The sequence below is a fragment of the Vitis riparia genome, chromosome 3 (genome assembly GCF_004353265.1).
Source record: "Vitis riparia cultivar Riparia Gloire de Montpellier isolate 1030 chromosome 3, EGFV_Vit.rip_1.0, whole genome shotgun sequence".
NCBI lineage: Eukaryota > Viridiplantae > Streptophyta > Magnoliopsida > Vitales > Vitaceae > Vitis > Vitis riparia.
In genome coordinates, this window is record NC_048433.1 from 19,188,752 (window position 1) to 19,195,892 (window position 7,141).

Here is a 7,141-nt window from a genome sequence, read left to right on the forward strand (position 1 = left end):
CGATTGATCAAGTATGCGGCAAATGTGATTGCTTCTCCCCAATAAGATATCGGTGTTTTTGCTGCTATCAAGGAAGCACGAACAACCTCTAACAAGTGTTGATTTTTTCGTTCAGCGACTCCATTTTGCTGGGGTGTATTGGAACAAGTAGTCTGACGAATGATGCCATGTCCTTCCAAATACTTTTGAAGATCAGAACTTTGATATTCTCCACCATTATCACTACGCAGAACCCGAACCTTTGCATTGTACTGAGTTTCAATCATTTTATGAAATTTTTGAAACAACAAGTTCACTTCATCTTTGGTCTTCATCAAGCATAACCATGTCATTCTGGTACAATCATCAATAAAAGTAACAAACCAACGTGAGCCACTCAAAGTTGGGACTTTGGATGGGCCCCAAACATCAGAATGTATAACCATAAAAGGAAACGGACTTTTATTCAAAATTAACGGAAACGAAGCACGATGGCTTTTAGCCAATTCACAAATATCACAACGGAAACCAGAAATATCACTTTTTGCAAACAAACTAGGAAACAATTTTTTAAAATAACCAAAGGAAGCATGTCCCAGACGTCGATGCCACAACCAAATTTCAGACTTTTTCTTCTCCCCCTCAGATCCATCTGCCATCAAGGCTTGTTGCAACTTATTTGAATCCTTTGACTGCAAGTCCAAGTAATAGAGTTTTCCCCGTTTAATACCACAACCAATCGTCTGTCTTGTTTGGATGTCCTTAATCACACAAAATTCAGGCCAAAAAATGACAATACAAGATAAGGCTGCAGTGATTTGAGAAACTGACAAAAGATTGTAATCTAAAGATGGAACAACTAAAACAGAATCCAAATTCAAAGTATCAGTAAGAGTTAAGGATCCTTCCCCAATGACTGGGGTTGTGTTACCATTGGCTGTGGAAACAATTTTTTGTGAGGAAGGTCTAAGGGGTGAAACCTGTCTAGAATCAAAAGTCATATGATCTGTAGCACCAGAATCAATTATCCATGCACTATTAATAATAGGTGTAAAAGTATTTAAAAACTTACCACCATGATCAGTAGCGGCTACCAATGCAAAGGCTTTCTCAACAACATTAGCCTCTATTTTTATTTCGGCAACAGTTGCAGTCAAGGTTTTCTTGGAATCCTTCTTCCGTTGATCATGATTATTATAATTAATAACAAAGTGTTGATAGCCTAAACATGATCTAAAGGTCCATGGTTCAAACCCTCGGTTCCTTATTGTTTTCCTAGTCATACCAAGAGTCGTTGCTTTGAAATTGTGGGATATCCAGACTGGTGGGACCAGTCTTATTGCAGTGAGTGCATTTGAAGGTTGACTTATCAATATTAGGGCTTGTCTTAGGATGGTTGATCGCTGTCGGACTACCATAGCGACAAAATATCCAGGATTTCAATTCCATGGCTCTGATACCATCTTCAAATTGATAAATAATAGTTTTTTTCAATCATACTTTCATTCGTTCATGTACAGAGTATATATAGAGGGTAATCATCATTCTAAGAATGGGAAAGAATGATACAAGGAAAGAATGATATAAGGAAATCATTCCTAATATCTCAATAGGACCAACCTGGGGGTTTCTGTAGTAACTCTTTGGTGTCTGCATTTGGAGATCTTTCAGGTTGCTACAAAACTCATGAAGTTGGGACAATTCTTAGTAGGAGTTGTAACATGAGGTTTAAGGCGTACCACTTTTACAAAGTCCCAACTGTCCATGGTAAGTTCCCTGAATCTTTAATTAACCACCTCATAGATGAATTGATTTCCCTAGATGGTATTGATTTGCATGTATAGATGATTCATTGTGTTCATGTAGTTAATTTTTCTGTATTCGCCAAGGATTATTTATATTGTATCAAATTTAGGATGGCAAATGTCAAGCTTCAATTGGGTTATTATGTAAAATAATGCTCCACATCTACCTTTTCTAGATTTACAGAGTTGTCTGAAAAAGGTTTTATCATCAGACCTTGATTCCCTGCTTGGTTTTATGGTCCTTCATATGATATGTGGAACCTATATAAGATTCAAGCTTTGTCCAGCAGGGGAATGGAAGCTGGGGATGCTTGTGTTGGTCATTTGTATACCAATATTTGCACTAGCAGCTCTTATCGGCTCCTGCATTCTTTATCGTCGGGGGAGGAAGGCAACACAAAATGGTCTGCTTATCAAAATGGAAAACCCCTCTTAGTTAATATTGGAAATACAATCTATTAAATTTCTTATCTTGTAGATGATGAGAAAAGCCAACATACATTATTACATGAGTTGGCGACCCCCACTACAGTTGCAATGATACAAGAAGGCAGTTTACTCGGTCCTCAGGAATTGCCCTTCATGGACTTAGCAACCGTCAAGGCAGCTACAGAACTTTTTAGACTCAAACAAGCTCGGACAGGGTGGATTTGGCACTGTTTTCAAGGTAACTCCCCTTCTAGTTAAGTGGCCCAGCTGGTTGAGCTTCATGGGCCTAGATGTCTTTTTCTGATGTGTGAAAATTCAAATAGAGCCTTTCAGGGTGTGCTACCAAATGGAAAATAGATAGCAGTTAAAAGACTGTCAAGAAAATCATGGCAAGGGGCGGAGGAGTTCAAGAATGAGATCATACTAGTTGCAAAACTTCAGCACAGAAAACTTGTGAGACTCTTGGGCTGTGGCATAGAGGGAGACGAAAAGCTGCTCATATACGAGTTCATGCCCAACAAAAGCCTTGACATCTTCATATTTGGTTTGTCCCTTGCACCATATTCCTTTTACTTTGTAGATATCTAGGCCTTTTAATTTTAGATGAAGAGAAAGGGTCACAACTCAATTGGGAGACACGTCGTAACATCATCCATGGAATCGCTGGAGGACTTCTTTATCTCCGTGAGGACTCCCGGCTTAAAATCATTCACAGGGATCTAAAGCCCAACAATGTCTTACTAGACCATGACATGGTTGTAAAGATCTCAGATTTTGGCATGGCAAGGATTTTTTGTGAAAACAAAATGCAGCCAACACCAGAAGAATTGTGGGAACATAGTAAGTCAGTTAATATATTGCTATATTTTTCAGCTAAAAATTTAAAAGAATTAAAGTTAGCAGAAAACACGGTAATGCTCACTGCTCAGAACAGTGGTTACATGGCTCCAGAGTATGCAATGGAGAGAATACTCTGTATGAAACCTTTTTCCTTCATTCTATAGTTGTCATGCCTTCATCATGTGGGAAGAGTGAATAGAAAAGAGATGTGTTTTAGTATTTTTTTATTGTCCCACATAAGAAGAACATCTCTAGTGGGTATATTAACTAACCCACCTTCCTTAGCCTAATGGGCTTCTAGACAGGTGTAGGGGCATTCGGGCTAGAATCCCTTAATGCGCGTCGCAACCGCGTTGGTGTGGGGGTCCGGTTATTTTTTACAAAATTCAAAATAAAATTATTTTCAATTTTATTTTTTTAATTCAAAATAAAATCATCACCACTACAGTAGCCACACCTGATCTAGCACCCATTCACCACTGCAACAGCGGCACCTGCTGCATACCTAAGCCTGTCATGCCTGTTGCACACCCAAGCCTACATCCATCTACACTGCAATGGCCACATCTTTCACTATGGTTGCTGCATGCGTGCACCTATCTTGAGAATTATTTCAAAATCGGGCTTTACAAATCTCGTCTACGGTGCACCTAACACGAGATTCTATTGATTGTTGAATCTTGGAAGTAGACCACTGGTTCCTTAGTGTACCGAGCTAGTCTTTGAGGAGGGTGAGTCTACTTTAAGGATAGTGCATTGTCATGCCTCAACCGACGATAAGTTTTTATTTCCTCTTTCTGTTCTTTGATTGCTTTTTTTGGGCTAGGTCAATTACGTTGTCTTCCTTATACCATTAATCCAATAATAACACATCATATTTTAGTGGGGTTAGGGTAAGAAATTTACAAATAGAGATTTAGCTCATTTCAAGTGAAAAAAGAATCCAATTTTTTTTAGTTGAAACCCAATATGTGTGGCAGGAAAAAGTTGAAGAAACAAATCATGGAAAGATAAAATGGATGAAGTTTTGAAAATTGGGAGCAAAATAAAGTGAGGATAAAAAAAGAATGGTAGATACACAGGAAATATTTTTCTTTTTATTTATTTATTTATTTTGTATAATTATTCAACTCAATTTGTAGTCATTTCCAGTTCAATCAAATGAGAGAAGGTGAATTGTTAAGGAACTCCAGATCACATGATACTAACATGTTATCACATTGTTTCATTTGGAGATTATAATGCAACTACCCAAAATAAACTTACATATGATAGGAGGCTTAGACCCATTCCAGAGATATGGAAACCAGAATTCTTTCTCCCAGTTAAGATCTCAAGCAAGATAACTCCAAAATTGAAAACATCCACTACTACAAAAAATGTAATTTATGATGTTTTTTTTCTTAACGCTTATATAAAGTGCCATTATTTATTCTCAAAAATGGGTATTAATGACGCTTGCATTATCTTGGTGCTTTAATGGGAGAAATAATGACGTTTTTAAATAATGGCGCTTTTTTAAGCGTCATTGTACAATGAATTTCAAATAACGACGCTTTTTTAAGTGCCATTGTAGGAGAACCTTAACCTTGGCGCTTTTTAAAGCGTCATTTTCTGTTCATTTTATAATTACTCACATTTTTCAATTAAAAAAAAAATAAATGTAATAAAGCCTTTTCCATACCCGATGCCCACACTCAAGTTTCATTACCAAATCTGTCTCTAACTGAACCAGCAAGCTCCAGCCAATTTCGATTGAAAAAATGAAGTTCTTACTCCAAATAAAAAAGATAGCATTCATGGATGTTCCATCGATTTGACTATTTGGGTGCTGGATTGAGAGAAATGAAATGAATGGAGATATGAGAGAGCTAGGGTTTTTTTAGATTCGTAGGTTGGGAGAGGCAAGAGGCAGCAAAGGTAGGTGCATTCGGTTGAAGAGGTAAGCAAGGAGGAAAGGTCGAAGAACCAGAGGAACAGAGGAAAGAAAAGAAGGGAGAAGAAAAAACCCAGAAGAGAGAGTTGTCGAGTACGAGCCCATATGTTCTCGTTTTCCCATGGATTCACATTCTTCACTATTGATTTCTGGGATTTGAGTGTGAATGCTTGTAAATCTGTTGTGGTTTTTGTTTATTATCAGTTATTTTCTTAGTTTGCATCTCCGATAAAAAGATACTATACCTCTGTTTTTAGGCTCAGTTGTGTCTCTCCTCTGTTTTTGTTCTCTGGTTCTTATGTTCTCTGGAAGATTTGGAAATGGTTCTAGTGTTGTTCCATTTGTGTACAATGGTTCATGCCGAAAGGAGCTTGTTTTCCATGGAGTTGTAGGTACTGCCTATAACTTGTTTGATGAAATGTCATTTCGAGATATGGGCTCTTGGAATGCATAGAAAGTTTTTCAACAATTTTTATTAAGGGATGTAGTGTCATGGAACTCAACAATTGCTGCCTATGAGCAGAATCATGTGGCTTTCGAATTAAATAAAAAAAATTTCTTCAGGGGCGCTGCCCCCTTCAACCCCCGCGAGCTGACCGGGCAGCTCGATCCCCGACATCCCGAGCGAAGTGCAACATTTACTACTAATTTAAGCTTCACAATCTGACATAGGCTTCATTGCTTATGTTACAAAAGATGCTATTCAACTTCATTTTTAAATGGGTTACACAACATGTTATCTAATTAATAATAACGTCATGTTTGGTTCATCTATTCAATAAACTAATTGAGATTTGACACCCCACTTATGACCACAAACTAGAATGGTCACCCCCAACATAAGTAGAACACATGTCAAGGTGCAGCTTAGCTCTACTTTAGCCTTACTTGGGAAATCTACCCAAGTCTAAGCCTAAAAACAAAATGAAAAAAATATCATGATATTATATTAATACAAATTATATGTATCTATATTGATTATCTAATTAATCAAGACTCTAAAAAATGAGTAACTTTGATAAATCATTTTGGGGGTTGGAAATGAACCAATTTTAACATGAACTTTATGTAGTGGGTCTTTAATGGATTTAGCCAAGTTTGTGAACTTAGGCCTAAAATGTGATGCTTACAAACAGTATTTTCCTATTCTCACCATTGCAATTGATATGAATAATTTATAATACATAACTAGATGTAATATTTTAATAAGTATTTATGTTTTAGTTTTAATCAACTATGCATGCATGAAACCTTAGAATTCTCATTCAAGTATCATTGTGAGACAGAAGTTTCTCTTATTACATACTAAGACAATAAGTTGTCAAAATGTGAAATGTGGGTATATTTAAGCCAGTTTCAAGTTGACAACTACTAAATTTGTCTTCCATGTGATAAAGATCTTTTCTCTGCAAATGATGTTTGAATTGTCCAATTGGACAGTATAGGAAAACATGATATCTATGAAGTTAATTGCTTGTTCTTAATTCAATTTTTAGAAAATTTGGTAGTCTTTCTTCTTGTTCTCTGGGTGCATACTTGGACAAGGTCACATATTGTGCCTTATCCATTTTGTGTACTTGGAGAACTATAAGGAAATGCTGCCGAAATTTCTTTAAAATGAATTTAAGTATATTGGCAATTGACACATAGGGATTATGTATTCCTATATGGGATAGGAAACACCACCTAATTAAGGATGTTGGAGATGTTAGAATGCCTAAATCATGTATAAATCACTTGCTTCTATTCATTCGAATCTTAGTTCCATTCGTTAATTGTTTTAGTTCATGGTATCATTGTCTCATGTGGTTATGTGTTTTTAAAATTTTCAAACTTGGTGTATTCAATAATATAAGAGAAGACTAAAAGTTAGATCTTGCTTTTCATTCCTATTCATGAATAAAGCTAACATCATGAATGAACTAAGATCCATTTTTTATGCTAATATTGAATAACCTAATATACTAATTATGTTTCTTGTCATATTGCTTATTGTTAGATGACTTGCACATTGTTGTTTTTTGGATTGGTCTAAGTTTTGTGACAATGTGGGAAATTTTAATTTGGTAGATTATATATTTTAAACCTATTAATAGGATTTTATTAATAACTTTAGTTGTTGGTGGTATCTAGGAGTTGTGTTTATCTCTTG

At 36.1% G+C, this 7,141-nt stretch overlaps 1 pseudogene; it reads left to right on the forward strand.

Annotated features, from left to right (window-relative positions):
- The window catches only part of LOC117911026, a 25,958-nt pseudogene that overhangs the window by 5,186 nt on the left and 13,631 nt on the right, over positions 1-7,141 (forward strand).